Below are 20,743 nucleotides of genomic sequence, written 5' to 3'. Positions count from 1 at the left end.
TCCATTTCTTCTTGGCCCAATCACTTTGGAGGTGCAAAATGATTTGGATCAAATATTTCTTTAGATTTAGATTTGATTAAGTTCATCATGGGTATAATGAGTGCCAACTTAAGGATAATTGAACGATAACACCTATACCAATTACTGTTTGACAGATATCAAGAATTACCCTTCGTTTTGCTTCAATTTACATTATCAGAATAAGCTCTTCTTAGTTCCAAATAGTTATCGCATCAAAGACATAACACTTAGTTGGGTTCTACTTCCTGTAATTCCTATGCCAGGCTCCAGTCTCTAACCCATCCCCATCTCCAAAACAATCACACATCCTCCCATCTTCCTCTCTAAAACAATCATGCACCCTACCACCCCTTCGCCGACACATTTGCCCACCCACCTATCCCCCTTCCCAAAAGATTCATCCACCCATCCCCCTCACAGACACATTCGGCCCACCATTCAATCCCCCTCGCAGACATATTTGCCCACCTTCTCATCCTCCTCGTCAACACATTTTCCCACCCTCCAATCCACCTCACCAACACATTTGCCCACCTTCTCATCCCCCTCACTGACACATTCACCCACCCTCCTATCCCCCTCGCAGACATATTTGCCCACCCTCCCATCCTCCTCGCTGACACATTTGCCCACCCTCCAATCCACCTCACCAACATACTTGCCCACCCTCCCATCCCACTCACCAACACATTTGCCCACCCTCCAATCCCCCTCACTGACACACTCGCCCACCCTCCCATTTACCTCTCCGATACACTCGCCCATCCAACCATCCCCCTCGCCGACATATTCGCCCACCCTCCCATCCCCCTCGCCGACATACTCGCCCACCCTCCCATCCCCCTCGCAAACATATTTTCCTACCCTCCCATCCTCACAACACATTTGCCCACCCTCCTGTCCCCCTTGCTGACGCACACGCCCACTCTCCCATTCCACTCACTGACATTTTCACCCTTCCATCCCACCCACTGATATATGCCCACCCTCCCATCCCCCTCACCAACACACGCGCATACCCTCACATCCCCCTCACCGACACATTCACACATACCCTCACATCCCCCTCACCGACACATTCTACCTTGCCAACACAATTGCCCACCATGCCATTCCACTCACTGTTGACACATTTGCCCACCCTCCAATCCACCTCACCAACACATTTGCCCACCTTATCATCCCCCTCACCGACACATTCACCCACCCTCCTATCCCCCTCGCAGACATATTTGCCCACCCTCCCATCCTCCTTGCTGACACATTTGCCCACCCTCCAATCCACCTCGCCAACATACTTGCCCAACCTCCCATCCCACTCACCGACACATTTGCCCACCCTCCAAGCCCCCTCACTAACACACTCGCCCACCTTCCCATTTACCTCCCCGATACACTCAGCCATTGAACCACCCCCTAGCCGACACTCAGCCCACCCTCCCATCCCCCTCACCGACACACTCGCCCACCCTCCCATCCCCCTCACAAACATATTTGCCCATCCCCCTTGCTGATGCACGCGCCCACTTTCCCATTCCACTCACTGACATTTTCACCCTCCCATCCAACCCGCTGACATATGCCCATCCTCCTAACCAACACACTCGCATACCCTCACATCCCCTTCGCCCACACATTCTCCAACCCTCCAATCCCCCTCGCTGACACACTTGCCCACCCTCCCGTTTACCTCCCCAATACACTAGACCATCCCCCTAGCCGACACACTCACCCACCCTCTCACGCCCCTCAACGACACACTTGCCCACCCTCCCATTTACCTCCCTGATACACTCGACCATTCAACCATCCCCCTAGCCAACACACCCTCCCACCCCCCTCATTGATACACTCTCCCACCCTCCCATTCCCCTCGCAAACATATTTGCCCACCCTCCCATTTCACTACACATTTGCCTACTCTCCCATCCCACTCACTGATATTTTCACCCTCCCATCCCACCCACTGATATATGCCCACCTTCCCATCCCCCTCACCAACACACGCGCATACCCTCATATCCCCCTCGCCGACACATTCGCCCACCCTCCATTCCACCTTGCCAACATGCTTGCCCACCATCCCATCCCACTCACTGTCGACACATTTGCCCACCCTCCAATCCACCTCACCAACACATTTGCCCACCTTCTCATCCCCCTCACCGACACATTCACCCACCCTCCCCCTAGCAGACATATTTTCCCAGAAACGGAACTAGAGGGGGGAGGGCCCTGGCACTGGACGCGCAGCCGGGCCCCGCCCCCTCCGTAGCGGCGCGCGGACTGCCGGGGGGCCCTGAGGGGGTGCGGGCCCTGGCCCGCTCGCACCCCCTGCTCCCCTAGTAGTTCCGCCCCTGTATTTGCCCACCCTCCAATCCACCTCGCCAACATACTTGCCCACCCCCCTATCCCACTCACCGACACATTTGCCCACCCTCCAATCCCCCTCACTAACACACTCACCCACCCTCCCATTTACCTCCCCGATACACTCGGCCATTGAACCACCCCCCTAGCCGACACTCAACCCACCCTCCCATCCCCCTCACTAACACACTCGCCCACCCTCCCATCCCCCTCACAAACATATTTGCCCATCCCCCTTGCCTACGCACGCACCCACTTTCCCATTCCACTCGCTGACATTTTCACCCTCCCATCCCACCCGCTGACATTTTCACCCTCCCATCCCACCCGCTGACATATGCCCACCCTCCCATCCTCCTAACCAACACACTCGCATACCCTCACATCCCCACACATTCGCCCACCCTCCAATCCACCTCGCCAACACACTTTCCCACCCTCCAATCTTACTCACCGACACATTCACCCACCCTCCAATCCCCCTCGCTGACACACTCGCCCACCCTCCCTTCCCGCTAGCACGACCACCCTCCCATCTCCCTCATGGATGCCCCACCTCCCATCCCACGCGTTGATAGTTTCGACCACCCTTCCATTACCCTCGCTGACACAGCCACCCACCCTCCCTTCCCGCTAGCACGACCACCCTCCCATCTCCCTCATGGACGCAGTCATCTACCCTCCCATCCCCTCACCAACACATTCATCCACCCTCCTAGCCCCCCCACTGACACATTTGCCCACCCTCTGATCCCACTAACTGACACATTCAATCACCCTCCCATCCACCTAAACAACACATTTGCCCACTCTCCCATCCCCCTCACGACACATTCATCCACTAGATGGGTGAATGTGTCATTGAGGCTAGTGGGAGGGTAGCTGAATGTGTCGCGAGGTGGGCTGAGAGAGTGGGTGAAAGTGTCAGTGAGAGAGCTGGGTGGGTGAATGTGTCAGTGCAGAGGATAGAAGGGTGGGTGAATGTGTCAGTAAGGGGGAAAGGAGAGTGGGTGTATGTGTCGATGAAAGGGATGCGAGGGTGGTTGAAAATGTCAGTGGGGGAGTGAGTGTGTTGGTGAATGGGGATAATGTGTATGTGAGAGGGATGGGGGTTGGGTAAATGGGTCGAGGAGGGGGCTGGGAGGGTGGTTGATTGTGTTAGTGAGGGAGTTGTGTGGGTGGGCGAATGTGTCGGTGAGGGGTGTGGGAGGGTGGGCGAATGTATCAGTGAAGGGTGTGGAAGGGTGGGCGAATGTGTCGGTAAGGGGGCTCGGAAAGTGGGCGAATGTGTTGGTGAGGGGGCTCGGAGGGTGGGCGAAAGTGTCGATGAGGTGGCTGGGAGAGTGGGCGAATGTGTCAGTGAGAGAGATGGCAGGATTGGGGAATGTGTCGGTGAAGGGGATGGGAGGATGGGCGAATGTGTTGGTGAGGGGCTGGGAGGAAGGGCGAATGTGGTGCATAGGGGTGGGGAGGGTGGGCAAATATGTCAGAAAGGGGCTGGGAGGGTGGTTGAATGTGTTGGTAAAGGGACTGGGTGGGCGAATGTGTCGGTGAGGGGGCTGGGTGGGTGAATATGTCAGTGAGGGGGTTGAGAGGGTATGTGATTGTTTCGGAGGGGCTGGGTGAATGTGCCAATGAAGGGGATGGGTGAATGGGTTAGTGAGTGGAGCCTAGCAGAGGTACTACAGAAAGTGGAACCCAAGTAAGTGTTAGTTGTTTTTAGGAGATGAGATTATGACCTAAGAAGAGCTTATTCTGATAATGCAAACTGAAACACAAAAAAAATGTTAATACGTGATACCTGCTAGAGTGAATGATATAGGTTTTATCATACAATTTTGCTCAAATTGCCACTCATTATACGTATGATTAACTTAATCAAATACACGTTGAAATATATGATTCTCATCATCTAGCTCCCAAGTTATAGGGGCACCAAGTAATGGAGTACCCAAACCATTGATAGGAGCATGTCAACAGCCCGTACTGATGTAGGAACACCCCATTCATAATTATATAATTTACTGTTTTGTCCCATGGGGGAATTAACCAAACTGTCGATTATATATAGTGAATAAAGTACAACTATTATAAAATATAAGGATTTTATAAGTCACCAAGGAGCTCCATGACCTTTTATACAGGTTATGGAACTCCGAGGTTACTTCTATTATCCTTATATTTTTCAGCAAGGGGTATTTATTATAATAAACAAGCTTTAATGAGTCATGTGACAAAAATAACATCACTAAGCTTTGTTTATAACCGATGACATCACTAAGAGCCATTAATAAGAATATAGTTTACAGGATATTCATGACTTTTGTGTATTATATATGTATATATCAACTATATCGGTAACACAAGAATCACAATCACAATAGAATTCTAGTGGTGTAAACTAGTCCACCAAAAAATGTTCTGTGTTGTCAGCATTTACTTCATGGCCTGCTTGCTGCTAAACTTCAGAGAAAATATAAGGATAATTGAGCTTGGTCATCTCTTGTTCTGTATGCCCTATGCCTTCACACATACCAGTTTATATAACTGCACTTCTTATATTATTATATGTGATATTTCTGTGTTATTTAATATAGCTTCTAAGACTCCCAATCACCTGCCTTGGGTTGTCTATACATAGGACACTTAATTTTGGGGGTCTTAGTCAGGCCCAGACGGACAAGCTGTGGTTTCTGGCAAATGCCAAAGAGGCTGAGATGTTATAGGCAGTCACCATTCATTGAGCTAATGAGGACATTAATGTCTCTCTTATTTGAAATGCTAAGGACCGGTTTTTATATCCCAGTCCGGACCTGAATCTTAGTGTCCCTTTAGAACTTACCCATCATCAGTGAGTGTCTCCATCATTCCCCTCTTAAATTTAATTCCCCTCAATTAAATATAATTGTGGGGAGCCCCCCGGAGACAAGTGAGTATAATCAGAATTTTTTTTGAATTAAAATTCATACTGCAGAAAACTGTATGGCAAGAACATACAGAGCACATTGACCAGCATTCTATAACTGAGGACAAGGATAACTAGGTTCTTATATCCTGGTCCAATGTCCTTGAACCAACTTGTAAATGCTGTACACTGAAGATTACACCGAAGACTATCAGGATAATACCACAAACAATAAATGCAAATAATATTAATAATACACTTCAATTTACTTCATCATTCCTTGTATATAGGGGTGTGTGCATATCTACATAATATTTAAATATATAGAAAATAAGGGTAAATAAGATTGAGATTAAAATATCTGTTAAGAGATTACATATAATTTACCTTAACGTACCTTAATAGGCAGAGTCGGACTGGACCCGCTCCCTGCACTTCTTCATGTCGCGACCTCCCTTCTTCGAGTCAGTTACAGCAAAAACACAGTGCGCGCTGTTTATTGATCACACCAGTCAAACCAAAGATAACTAGGGTAAGTTTGTAAATGGCAAAGATGGCAGCACTAGTTTCATATCGGTGACTTCATTTCCCCCTTTAATAAAGCCCTTTATTTAATGGAACTGTATTTTTCCCTGCAGACACGATTGTATCAAAAAAAATGAAAACAATGTCCCCAATAAATATGCATGACTATTGGAGTCTTATCCCCTTTTTATTATATTAAACCTCTTTTGTTTTTCCTCCGCAGATATTGAAGACTGCCCAATCTAGAATAGCTCGTTGCTAGAATACCTGCATTACAGAAACCAGCTAATGGTAAGAATAACAAGTAAAGCAAAATATATAAAGGGCAGCATAAATATACAAAATAGCATCAGGGTGTTCTTAAGGTAGGCTCTTGATCGGAGCAGTTCCTGGTTGTTACTAAAATATATATAAATTTATGTACAATGTTGCTTTTATATTTGGCATGGTGTTCTATTTTACCTATGGATGATAATCACAATGGCTATAAACTTGAACTTGGATCCACATTCACGCTTGGACTATACACACTGTTCACTGTTGAATTATAAAAGACTTATAAAGCCATTAACGAGGACTAATGGGTTAATGGGTTCCATACTCTGACTGGCCCATGCTCCCTGGTGTGCCATACTCTGCCTGCCCTATTCCCCTTGGGTGTGCCATACTCTGCCTGCGTGTGCCATACTCTGGCTGTGTGTGCCCTACTCTGCGTGTGGAACATAAGCCTGGTATTTATTGTGGGGGTTTGTTGCATTGGGAAATTATTGTTAGGGGCCCCTAAGGTGTTTATGTGCTGGGGGTTGTGTTATCCACAGGGGGGGGGGTGAGGCATATGGATTTAAGGTTATGTCTTAAAATGACAACTTTTTTCACAAACAGTATGAGTGACAAGTGATATCCCTGCTATAAGCATCAACCATTTGGTTTTTTGGTGGGCTGTCACCATTAGTGTGGACATGGTCTTGTGGTAACATGGGTGTGCTTTAAAAACTGGCTTCCATTAGTATCTGGCTATCCCCAATGCTTGTTCAGGAAAGACTAGAGAAATTGAAACTATGGGGAAGCCAAAAAATAAAAGCAGATCCAGCATCAAGGCACTATCCAAAGAGCTGGTAAAACATTGTCGCAATGGGTATAGCGATGAGAATAAAAAGGATAAGTTTCAGGGAGAATATATTTACCACTTAATATTTCCTATAAAATACACCCTACACTTGAGCTTTATTACACTTCCAGCAGCGGATGGGCCTACTTTTATAATTTACTGTAAGTATGCTCATAGCAACCTATTAGAAATGGCCATTGGTACAGTGCCATATACTGTTCATATCAGTGGTGCTCCAAATTCATAATTTCAATTACACTTTTTTACTCTGCAACAAAAAAATAATTAAAAACCTGGTTGCTAGGTTCCTTGACCTTAGCAACAAGCTATTTATATGAAAGTCGGAATGAAATATGAATATGGGACCTTGCTGTATGCCCTAAACTCATTTGCCATCACCTCCCTTCCAATTGTCCCCCATACCATGAGTCCCTGCTGCCCACCCATGGTTCCAGAGTTGGATAAAGGGAGCATGTTTTTAGCTACAATGTTGGTACATAAGGGGCAATTCTCTAGGGAGCCTGTTATTACTTGTTACACAAATTAATCATCTTATTGTGTTGTACAGGGGTTCCTAAATGCTTCCTTCAGTAGAAAATGTGGACTGACAAAACCAACTGTGAAATCCCTAGGCATGAAGTCACCTCTCTTATATGGGGACTTGCTGTATGTCCCCCACTTATTTGCTATCACCCCCTCAATTGTCCCGCATGGTACAAGCCCTGCTTGCAGCAGGAGCCTGTCATTACATGGAACACAAATTAAGCATCTTATGGTGTGGTACAGGGGTTCCCAAATGCTTCCTTCAGTAGAAAATGTGGATATTTGCTGGCAGCCCTGCATAACTGACAAATCCTGGGTCTGTGTCTCCCATCCAGACACAGGCTTCTCCCAAGCCCATTTTAGGGGACAAATCTCAAAATTCACTAAAATCAGGGAGAGGAGCATCATCTGCTCGTCATGGGGGCATCACACAACCTTTTCCCTGCTTTTTTTCACTAACGTATGGGTTGTTTGGCAAGCAATCTCTCAGAGGGAATTACAGTTAACACAGAACCAACCAACTGACAAAACCAACTGTGAAATCCCTAGGCATGAAGTCACCTCTCTTATATGGGACCTTGCTGTATGTCCTCCACTTATTTGCTATCACCCCCTCAATTGTCAAGCCCCTGCTGCCCACCCGTACTTCCAGACTTGGATAAAGGGAACATGTATTTAGCTACAATGCTGGTACATAAGAGCAGGGCAGATAGGAAAACACTAAGGAGCCTGTCAGTACCGGGAACACTGTGAAATCCCTAGGCATGAAGTCACCTCTCTTATATGGGACCTTGCTGTATGTCCTCCACTTATTTGCTATCACCCCCTTAATTTTCCCCCATGGTACAAGCCCCTGTTGCCCACCTCTAGTTCCAGACTTGGATAAAGGGAGCATGTATTTAGCTACAATGCTGGTACATAAGCGCAGGGCATATAACTGGGGGCAAGTTCTTTAAGGAGCCTGTCATTACATGGAACACAAATTAAACACCTTATAGTGTGGTACAGGGGTTCCTAAATGCTTCCTTCAGTAGAAAATGTGGATATTTGCTGGCAGCCCTGCATAACTAACAAATCCTTAGTCTGTGTCTCCCAAACAGTGCTAAGATTAAAGGCATCTCCCAAGCCCATTTTAGGGGAAAAAATCTCCAAATTCACTAAAATCAGGGAGAGTACCTGGATATAAGGAGCATGTATTTATCATTTATCTACAGTGCTGGTACATAAGAGCAGGTCATATAACTTGGGGCAAGTTCTTTAAGGAGCCTGTCATTACATGGAACACAAATTAAACACCATATAGTGTGGTACAGGGGTTCCTAAATGCTTCCTTCAGTAGAAAATGTGGATATTTGCTGGCAGCCCTGCATAACTGACAAATCCTGGGTCTGTGTCTCCCAACCAGCACTAAGAATCAAAGCATCTCCCAAACCCATTTTAGGGGAAAAATTCCAAATCCACTAAAATCAATGACAGGCTCATCATTTGCTAATCTGGGGGGGCATCACCCAACTATTTCCCCTCTTTTTGTCACTAAAATAAGGGTTGTTTGACAAAAAATCCCTCAGAAGGAAAGTACACATACCTCTCACCTCAGGGCCAACCAACGGACTGAAGTAACTGTCACATTCCCAGGTATGATATCAATCTGTTCCCTGCTCTTAAAGGGCAAGTTTACCCTATTGATGAGGGAATTTTATATGGCATTAATTTGCCCCTAGATGTGCAGTACATACACAGCTTATTATGCACACAGAACATTGATTTGTATGTGTGGCCTATTGAGTCAGTGTAGTTACTTTGCTGCCATATCTGTAAACTAGCCATGGTACAGATTTGGGTTCCTTTTTGGGGCTTTGGCTGGTTTGTGTTTTCCATATAAAAAATATGATCAATGTTGGGTTTATATATTCAAACCCATAATGGATTCTGGCCCACAAGTCCTTCTTGGAATTGAATAAATACTCAAATTGAGCCTGGCCCCGAAGTTCCCCCTGGGCCTGATTTGAACCATTCAGATTGACTCTGATATTAACCAGACGGCTTTATTTGAGGTATACGTTAATACAGAGTATTACAATACAGAGTAAATAATAGCTTGTACATCCTGAAAGGTTGTGAGGACGTGGGGGAACAATTTGCAATAGAGCATGTTCCGTGGGGCAGATCCTGTGGCATCCAATCATTATCGTTGTTTTAGCAAGAATGCTAAACTGCAGGACTGCATTTATAAAGCCCCTCTGTCCATGTAAAGTAAAACTACTTGTAACATTAGCGCAATAGGCAAATAAGTTGCATCTGCTGTGCCAGCACAGAGGGCAGAATGGGGATGTTTCTGACACTATATGTAACGTTCTTGGCCTTGCACTAGGAATCTTGTGATGTGAGACAACAAATGGATTCCTTGTTCTGTATAAACATTCTACAACCCTAAAAACAGAATAGCCCTTGAGAACCATGAGTTCTAAATTCCTTCTACAACCTCCTGATAACTACAGTTAGTACAGTTGGCCCTAACGTGCCCTGCCTGCCTCTCCCTGTGCATGTTGGGTAATGTTGTTTTTGTTCAACAGTATGCTGGCTGCCACGATTAAGGTAAGACTACAATACCCAGCATGCAATGGGACTGACTTGTGTAGATAGAAGCTCCCTTTCTCTGTATGGCCCTACCTGTCAGTGCAGAATGACTGGGGTTAAGTTGCTCCTCTCTGGAGGCAGGACAAACTAAGGACTTTTCCTTCTCCTCCTTCCAGTGTTATCACCTCTCTTGTTAGTTTTTTTAGTTTGTCCTGCCTTGGAGACAGAAGTATTTCCTTTACACTTAAATGCTTAAGAGCTGCCCTCTCAGGTAGAGCTACTACTTAAATCACAATCTCAAGTAAGTCTCTACTGAGTTTTACCTGAGATCACAGTGCACTACATTAAAGAGTTACTGACACCTGTAATTAAACTTTTTTTTACATCTATTATAATATTGGCTTTGCAAGCTACTTCTAACTTTGCCATAAAGTATTTGCATGATGCTTTTACATTACCTGTCTGATCCCCCATGTTCCTGTATGAGGGGGCTGCCATATTTGTGCAGCAGGAGTCCGTTAGCATTAGAAACTGTAACTAACAGGCTGAGATGGGACAGTCAGGTTGGCAAAGTCAGAGTGTCAGAGAGTCAGGCTTAGGAACGACAACTAACAATTATATACAAAAACAAACCTCTCAGCAAAAAATGATCAACATGACCTATAGGTAACATTAAATGTACATTCATATGCTAAAATTCATTTTTTAGTGTTAGTATCACTTTAATTCAGAAGTTTGAGCCCTGTTTACAGAGTGCTTCCTCAAATCAGTTCACTCCTTATCTCGGTTGAGCCCTTACATCACGTAGGCACGATTAATCAGCGCTGCATCTACCAGATTGATTCCGTGCTTCCATGACTTAGGCGGCTAATGTATGGCTCTTCAGCAATTTCCTACATCCAGTGGACAAGATGCGTGTAGACTTTGCCAAGATTAGTACATTAATTACTGTGAATGTCCCTTTATGAATACTATTTTTTTGTCCAGTCAGCAATGAGATAACTCTGCATTTGTTTAAAACAACGAATTGTGCTTAGAGCAGACAATATGTTTTTGGCTCTGGAGAGACTAGGTACCTGTATCTCTAGGCCACGGCTGCACTACATAAACAGTGATAAAGAGCGGCCTGTGTTATGGCTACAGGAGCTGTCCAGGTGCTGAAAATACTCTCACACTTTCACATGTAGCGAGTCAATAAATAAGGAGCTGCGCCACATTACCAACACACAAAGTAGCACAGTGCCAGGCCTCATTAGTATGTACAAGGGCTGGACAGGCGTGTGAGGCAACAAGTAATATACAAATCACCACTGTTCTTGCAGGACTTCATTTATAAAGTACAGTAGCAGGTGCTACATTTTAAAGTTGGTTTGAACATTCTGTTCTGTTGTAGAGTACTGTTAACACTTGGTAACATTATTATTATTGGTTCTCTAACTTGTATAGCACATCTATTTCGATATCAACTGAGCATAACAGTTGGGGGCTTGTTGCCTATAGCAGCAGCCTCTGGGAAGGGACTGTGGCTGTGGTATAGCAGGTATAGTAGGGAGAGATGGTGCCTATAGTATCAGTGGAATAATAGTCTCTGGGAAGGGACTGTGGCTGTGGGATAGAAAGTATAGTAAGGAAGAGATGGTGCTTATAAAAGCAATGGGGATAATATTCTCTGGGAAGGGACTGTGGCTGTGGGATAGCAAGTATAGTTGAAAGAGGTGGTACCTATGGTAATAGTGGGGATAATATTGTAGGATAGCAGTTATAGTAGGAAGAGATGGTGCCTATGGTAACAGTGGGGATAATATTCTCTGGGAAGGCACGAATGGTTCAGCTCAATCTAGTCAGTGGCTGACTCAGGATATGATTCAAAAAGCTTTAATACAAATTAATGTAAACAAGGCTCCAGGGCCTGATGGCATACACACCCATTTTTAGCACTAAGTACATAAGGTCCCACTGTATATCAAGATCATTTTGCAATATAGGAGGGGTCTAGTTTTCACAGCTGTTTATTAAACAATGGAGCAAAATGTAGAGTGATGTGTATACAAGCAGCTCTGTATAAATATATATATATATATATATATATATATATATATATATATATATATATATATAATATATATATATATACACATCCTATGACACCATGCAGGATAAAGTGACTTCCCCTTGAAGCCATATTGCCACTCTGTACCCTGATATCTCCCAATGCAGATCCTAGTCATGAGCTTCCTTTCCTTCCACCGACTATGCTATTGTAAACAGTGTTTGCTTATATCTTTCTGTAGTCTAGCTGGAGTCAGAATCAGGAGTGCAGAGAAACTGCATGATAACCAGCCTTAAGCCTATTGGGCCCATGGGGTCCCCCAATTATGGGGGCCAGACTATGCCATGAAATGCTTAGGGATTAATGGGGTGGTTCACCTTTAAGGTGACTTTTTAGTATGTTACAGAATGGCCAATTCTAAACGACTTCTCAGACGGTCTTCTTTTTTCTGACTGTTTCACTGACCCAATCTAAAAAAAACAAATGCTCTGTAAAGCTACATATTTATTGTTATTGCTACTTTTCATTACTCATCTATCTATTCAGAGCCTCTCCTATTCATACTCCAGTCTTATAATCAAATCAGCTCATGGTTGTTAGTGTAATTAAAACCTTAGCAATCTATTCAGAGCCTCTCCTATTCATACTCCAGTCTTATAATCAAATCAGCTCATGGTTGTTAGGGTAATTAAAACCTTAGCAACCAGATTGCTGAAATTACGAAATCTGCTGAATAAAAAGCTAAATAACTCAAAAACCACAAATAATAAAAAATTTAAAGCAATTGCAAATTGTCTCAGGATATCACTCTCTATATCATACTAAAAGTTAATTTAATGGTGAACAGCCCCTTAAATGGAATAAGGGAGAATATTACAGCGGTGGCACGAAGGCCTGTTTTTGGGCACTCACTGCACAAATCCTAGACACAGGGCAAACAGAGTGCAATGATCTGCTCATTGTAAGCTCAGCTTAGGAAGTTCCCCCACACACACCCTGGGGCTACATGTTTGGCTCTAGAGAGGACATTAAACAACACATCACTATGTGCAGCTTGCAGGAAAGCCAGGGACGGGTCCCATGAGGCCCACGCTCAATGCCCGGGTGGGAGAGAGGGGAGACCTCCAGGTTTAGGGTTGAGAGATAATGAGTAATTCTGATTTCTTGCTATCATTTCCTATTATCATGCTGGCATTTATAGAATTGTGTGTTCCTCCTTAAAAACATATGAATATATGTTGCAGGAGAACATCTATTTCTTGGAACTGGAAAGCAAACACTGGCTCTGCAATACTGGAACAGATCGCCGTGACAGACAGGTGAGTACGGCTCATCCAACTCAGCAGAAACCTAAGTTTGCTCATAGCCTGTACAGAGAGATCCCATTAAAGTATGGCAACATAGGTACCGTATCCCCTGTACTCAGCACAATTCAGCAGGAACAGCCCACTAAGTCAGTGGGATGTGGGCAGCCCTTTATAATACTGATCAAGCTCCAATCCTTTCTGTACAATGTAAGGAGAAAAGCCCAGAAGCAGGAAGCCCATGGATTATCAGTAAATTCTGAGTAGCAAGCTGTTGTTGCACTACAGTTCCCAAACAATTGAGTAATAGTTCCAGCACAGAGACCAATCCCAGGGTCCAGAATCACTTTCCTTTCTAGGAAATCTGTGATCGTCTCTGTTCCAGTCTCCATCTCCAGACCCCTCCGCTACATAGCTCTGTAAGTATTTTCAGCGGGGGACAATGCCTTGTCCTTGGAATGGGGTCATGCTCTAGCAATTATTCCCTCTTGCACCCTCTCTGTGAAGTGAGTACGGAGAAAAAATAGCAAAATAACCTTCGTCCCATGTACATTTTTGTCAGACGATTATGTTTTCCAAAGTCATGAGCACAAACGGTTCCTGGGTATTGAACTGCCCTGGGAAATAGGGGAGGCGAGAGCTGCAGAGGGGAGCAAATCAGGACTAGGGGTAGGCAGAAGAATCTTGAACAAGTACCTGCCCAGCACCCCCACATTGTTGCGCCCTAGGCAGGTGCCACTTCTGCCTACCCCTAGCCCTGATTGCAGTTTATCTCTTAAGCCTATGGGGAAAATCTAAAGTTAGTCTAAATATATTTTTATCATTGAATCGAATGGACCCTTTTTGATGTGTTATTACGGCAGAGCGTTTAACCCTTAAGTCACTCTGCTACTGACTTTAATAAATTGTCAAAATCTGCACCTTTTCATAAACAGAAATAATATTTAGAAAAAGATATCTCTATTTAAATCTGCATAGTTAATGGTCTGAATTTTAGCCACTCAGCCCCTTAGTGTGCAAATATCACAGGGAATATATTAATAATGATATATATATAATTCACCAAATACAGTCATATGAAAAAGTTTGGGAGCCCCTCTCAGCCTGCATAATAATTCACTCCACTTTAAACAAAAAAGATAACAGTGGCATGTCTTTAATTTCCCAGGAACATCTGAGTACTGGGGTGATTTCTGAACAAAGATTTTTAGTGAAGTAGTATTTAGTTGTATGAAATTAAATCAAATGTGAAAAACTGGCTGTGCAAACATTTGGGTACCCTTGTAATTTTGCTGATTTGAATGCATGTAACTGCTCAATACTGATTACTGACAACGCCAAATTGGTTGGATTAGCTTGGATAAGCATTTAACTTCATAGGCAGGTGTGTCCAATCATTACAAAATGTATTTAAGGTGACCAATTGCAAGTTGTGCTTTTGTTTAACTCTCCTCTGGAGAGTGACAGCATGGGATCCTCAAAGCAAGTCTCAAAAGATCTGAAAACATAGATTGTTCAGTATTGTCGTTTAGGGGAAGGCTACAAAAATCTATCTCATAGGTTTAAACTGTAAGTTTCAACTGTAAGAATTGTAATCAGGAAATGGAAGGCCACAGGCACAGTTGCTGTAAAACCCAAGTCTTGCAGGCCAAGAAAAATACAGGAGCAGCATATGCAGAGGATTGTGAGAATGGTTACAGACAACCCAAAGATCACCTCCAAAGACCTTCAAGAATCTTGCTGCAGATGGTGTATCTGTACATCGTTCTACAATTTAGCACAATTTGCAAAAAGAACATCTGTTTGGCAGGGTAATGAGAAAAAAAGCCCTTTCTGCACCCCACACCACAAACAGAGTCGCCTGTTGTATGGAAAAGCTCATTTAGACAAGCCTCAGTCAGTGCTTTGGACTGATGAGACAAAAGTTGAGTTATTTGGTCATAACACAGTGCTTTGCATGGCGGAAGAAGAACACCTTATTCCAAGAAAAACACCTGCTACCTACTGTCAAATTTGGTGGAGGTTCCATCATGCTGTGGGGCTGTGTGGCTAGTTCAGGGACTTGGGTTCTTGAGGGTCAGTTGAATTCAAGCCAATATCAACAAATTCTTATGGATAATGTTCAAGCATCAGTCACAAAGTTGAAGTTATGCATAGGTTTGTTGGATATTCCAACAAGACAATGACCCTAAAAACACTTTGAAATCTACAAAGGCATTTATGCAGAGGGAGAAGTACAATATTGTGGAATGGCTGTCACAGTCCCCCGACTTGAATATCATCGGAAATCTATGGGATGATTTGAAGGCAGGCTGTCCATGCTTGGCAGCTATCAAATTAAACTGAACTGGAGAGATTTTGTATGGACGAATGGTCAAAAATACCCCCATCCAGAATCCAGACACTCATCAAAGGCTATAGGAGGTGTCTAGAGGCTGTTACATTTGCAAAAGGAGGCTCAACTAAGTACTGATGTAATATCTCTCTGGGGTGCCCAAATTTATGCATCTGTCTAACAAAACTCCAAAGAATTAAGAGGAGTTCCCAAACTTTTTTGTATGACTGTATATTGGCCCATGAGTTTGTGTACAGTGTACTTATTGTCCATGAGTCAGTGCACATTGATGCTTTCTTCTCTATTATTAATGCCTTATGGTCACACCCACCCTAGATTAATGGTCATCTCTGTTATTTACAATGTGTCTTCTTCAATATATAAAAAAATGCCATCATAAAAAAAAGTGTCCTTGTATCATTGTTTTTTTTCAGCCTCTTTTAATAGCAAAGAAAATGATGTCTTCTTACAAAATGCAAAGTAAGTCATTAGCATAAGCATTCTATTCATTTTTTATAAAATATCTTTATTGTTTGCACCAAGCAGAAACATGTTAGATGACTGAATAAAACATGCCAATACCATTGTAGATGAGGCCACAAAAATAATTTATAGTAGGTCTACTTATTCCTCGACCATCCAGTGATCAGAAGTGTAGATTAAGCATTACAATACTTTAAACCTTTAACAGTTTACACTTCCTCCCCCCTCCCATCCTGGACCCCCACATCATTCCACCAAAGGTTGTTTCATATGGTAGATTATCAGAGCATTAATGGGTATTCTCATGTGCTAGAGTTCCTACCAGAGCAGGGGTGTCCAAACTTTTTGCAACGAGGGCCAGATTTGGTGAGGTGAATATGTGTGGGGGCCGACCATTCAGCCTGACATTCTTTGAACCATTAACATCATTTAACTCATTTAAACAAGGAATCACGTAGCCGTAGCAGTAATATATGGGCACATTAGTGAAATGATCTGCCACTTGGTCTATACTGCTGCCTGTGTGCTGAAGGTGTTGGCAATAGACAAGTACTGGCACGTAGTGAAGCACTGCGTGACGTCATTTCGTTACTTTGCCGATTTACTAAAGGGCGCTGGCGTAAATTTGCTAGCGAAGTGGACCTACTCTAACGCAAATTCGCACCCTTACCCCAGATGAAGTTGCGCTATGGCGAAGGGACGTAACTACGCTAATTCACTAACTTGCACATTTTACTGAACGTTACCTCTTGCTCCAGACTTGCCTTCGCCACCTCAGACCAGGAGAAGTGCAATAGAGTAGATAGGGCTTGCTTCAAAAAAAGTTGAAACTTTTTCTAAGTCCCAAAAAAAACGCTGGCGTCTTACTTTTTTAAGGGTGTTAGGCTGAAAAAGATCATACATTAAGGGGCACATATACTTAGGGTTGAATATTGAGGGTTAATTAACCCTCGATATTCGACCGTCGAAGTAAAATCCTTCAACTTCGAATATCGAAGTCGAAGGATTTACCGCATTTAGTACGATCAAAGGAAAAATCATTTGATCGAACGATTAAATCTTTCAAATCGAACGATTCGAAGGATTTTAATCCATCGATCTAACGATTTTCTTTCGATCACAAATTGGCTAGAAAGCCTATGGGGACCTTCCCACATTGATGTGTGGTAGGTTTTAGGTGGTGAAGTAGGGGGTCGAAGTTTTTTTTAAAGAGACAGTACTTCGACTATCGAATGGTCGAATAGTTGAACGATTTTTACTCCGAATCGTTAGATTCTAAGTCGAAGGTCGAAGTAGCCAATTCGATGGTCGAAGTAGCCAAAAATAAATTTGAAGTATTTTTTAATCGAATCCTTCACTCGAGCTTAGTAAATGTGCCCAAAAGGGTTGAATTAAAAATTTTAATTTTCGAGTTTTTTTTATGGTCAAAACTGTCCAATTCGACTAGGGAGTTATTCAAATTCGATTCAAGTTTTTCTAAAAAATTAAATTTTCAGGATTTATCATACTCTGGCCTCGAATTTGACAATTCACCACCTAAAATCGGCCAAATTGTTGTTTAAGTCAATGGGAGATCAATTTTGAGTTGTTTGCAGCCTTCCTGACAATCAAGTATTTTTTTAGAGAAAACTTTTTTTTGACCCTTAATAAATCTGCCCCTAGAGAGAGAGAGAGAGAGAGAGAGTGTGTGTGTGTGTGTGTGTGTGTGTAGCGAGCACTCATGCGGCTAGCACTCTAGCCTTTCTCAAAGTGAAAAAACTTAACAACAACCAAACATTTAAACCCACAGAGACGGGAAAAGGGAAGTGCTGACATCACTAAATGTCAGTAGTGAGGGGGAAGGGAACTCTATAATGTGCAGGGTTAATTACCAAAGTACCAGAAACATGTATCACTAGCATATTGTGTATATCTAAGGAACAGTGGCGATAGCCACAAAATGTACTTAGTAACATTTGTTCAATTAATTCAAAAAATGGTTACATGTTTTCATCAAAATTTCAAGATTCAAAGTCATATGTGGTTATAGAAATGTCATATTAAGCAATATAGTTCAATCAAAATTGTAATTAAGTGTATACAGGCAATGAGTACTTCTACTGAGTCTCTGGGGGGTCAACTGTGTTAACATAGAGAAGGTAAATATACCGACCCACTTTGAGGCGATCTTTAGAGCCAGAGGTAGGAGCAGTCAGAAGATGCTGGTCAGACGGAAAGGTTTGTGTGCTGCTAACGATCGCATGCAATATTGTAGACATCTGTCAAGACGGCCGGATCATCTCATCAGTGCATACTGGAAGTGAAAAGTAGGCATTGGCTGTATTGGCCAATCACATCCCTCGTGTCCAAAGGGGTGTGAACAATACCTGCGTGTGCATATGAAGCCGTGCATTGTTAAGCATCCGGATCAGAGTAACCAAAGTTGGAGACCTTCACTTAACTGCGCAATTGTAAACTTAGTAGCGTTGTTAGTTCAGTGGATAATTGTCTTCAGAATAAAGGCACTCGCATTACATATCACTAGTACTGTTTATAGGGGACCGTGAACCTGTGAGTAAGAGAAAGAAAAGGAGAATGGAAAAACGCAGAGGGGAAGGTGGTGTGGGGAAAGAGAAGGCGGATCAGACTGTGATCACAGGTAATCGATCACGGTGTAGAGTGGTGATCACACGCATAAAAATAGATATAAGTGGAACAATCTGCCTAGGCACACTTACGTATATGCTAGGGTAGTCCTCCCCCTATGGAGGGGTATAGACCACTGGACATATTTGAGATTAATGTACCCATTTGAAATAAGTCAGGTAAACCCCTGTGCTCAACATCAGGAGGTGGAATAGACAATAGCTCGTACATAGTTACATAGTTACATAGTTACATAGTTAAATTGGGTTGAAAAAAGACAAAGTCCATCAAGTTCAACCCCTCCAAATGAAAACCCAGCATCCATACACACACCCCTGCCTACTTTTAATTAAAATTCTATATACCCATACCTATACTAACTATAGAGTTTAGTATCACAATAGCCTTTGATATTATGTCTGTCCAAAAAATCATCCAAGCCATTCCTAAAGGCATTAACTGAATCAGCCATCACAACATCACCCGGCAGTGCATTCCACAACCTCACTGTCCTGACTGTGAAGAACCCCCTACGTTGCTTCAAATGAAAGTTCTTTTCTTCTAGTCTAAAGGGGTGGCCTCTGGTACGGTGATCCACTTTACGTATTCTTTTTAAAAAAAATAGTGCCGTGTAGGCTACATGTCCATATAACCAGTGCACTGGATAGTTAGCATGGTCAACCACCTTATTTATGTAAGGGGCATGAAGACTCACTGCCCTTCCAAACTATGTGCACAAAGGTAGACTCAAATCCAAAAGAGGAGAGAGTGTTTAGTGTGTTAATGGTTGAAATCACCATTTTGTCCTGATCGATGAATAGGGGGGCAAGTAGAAAAAAGAAAGAAAAAGAAGGTAGGGTGGTGGGGGAGAGCAAGATTCTACGGAAGCCCAACAGAACCTACGTGAGTATGTGTGTCACGATATTCAATAATCAACTGTTCCCTTAAAATCTATATCAGGAACGAGTCACATAAGCCCCATTGAAGTCAGTAAAAAGGGGCATAAGAAATTAGTTCATTTAATCCTCTGGGGCTAAGTGTGTCAAGGCGGTGTATCCACTTACGGCGGAGTTCCGTCTGGAGCAGCAGGCGTTCATGGTCACCACCACGAACCGGGGCGGGGTCAAAGTCAATTATCATACTTCTTTAAGAAGCCAATGTGTGTCTAGAGTCCACAAAATGTTGGGAAACCGGTGTGTCACCAGATCCTTTCAGGAATGCTGCTCGTATGGCTGAACGATGATTGGCCATCCTATCTTGGAACGTCGTGATAGTTTTACCCACATAGACAAGACCACAAGGGCATTTAATAATATAGATGATAAATTTAGAAGTACAAGTGACCCCATGTTGGATCATGATGTGCTTGCCCGAATGTGGGTGAGTAAAGGAAGGGCCCGTCAGCAGTTATCTGCAAGTAGTGCAGTCTGTGCAACGGTAGCAACCATGTTGGGAGCCATGTAGAGTTTGTAGAGGATTCGTAGCTGTGTTTGGGATCTTGACAAGCAGGTCCCTAAGGTTGCGTCCTCTCCTGTAGGCTGTTCTAGGTGGAGATTTAAAGGAGGGTGGTAAGGTTTTATCTCTTTGGACTATGGTTCAATGATTGTAGATAGTCTGTGTGAAAGATCTTGTACTGGGTGAATATGTTGTGAGGAACGTGCGTCGATCCTCCATTTTCTTAGGGTCTGTATTGGCTGTAAAGTCCTATAGTTCTGACTGTGTAAATTGAGAAGCCCTTTGTCGACTGTCTAGTAGCTCGTCTGATGGATATCCTCGTTGTAAAAAGTGTTCAGCTAGCTCGTCAAGTTGGATTTCACGTTTTGTAGGGTCACTGTTGTTCCGTATCACCCGCACAATTTGTGAATACGGAATGCTCTTTAGTAGGTGTGGTGGGTGA

The 20,743-nt window shown here is 43.5% G+C and overlaps 1 long non-coding RNA gene across 1 annotated transcript; it reads left to right on the top strand.

Moving 5' to 3' along the window:
* The first annotated feature begins 5,985 nt into the window (after positions 1-5,985).
* LOC121399468 lies at positions 5,986-16,528 on the top strand. Its single transcript, XR_005965052.1, has 3 exons — positions 5,986-6,112; positions 13,344-13,418; positions 16,173-16,528. It is a non-coding gene; the product is annotated as an uncharacterized LOC121399468 (long non-coding RNA).
* The last annotated feature ends 4,215 nt before the right edge of the window (positions 16,529-20,743 follow it).

Source organism: Xenopus laevis, chromosome 1S (genome assembly GCF_017654675.1).
Source record: "Xenopus laevis strain J_2021 chromosome 1S, Xenopus_laevis_v10.1, whole genome shotgun sequence".
Classification (NCBI taxonomy): Eukaryota; Metazoa; Chordata; class Amphibia; order Anura; family Pipidae; genus Xenopus; species Xenopus laevis.
The sequence above is the reverse complement of the archived record's forward strand: the minus strand, read 5'-3'. Positions and strand labels throughout refer to the sequence as shown.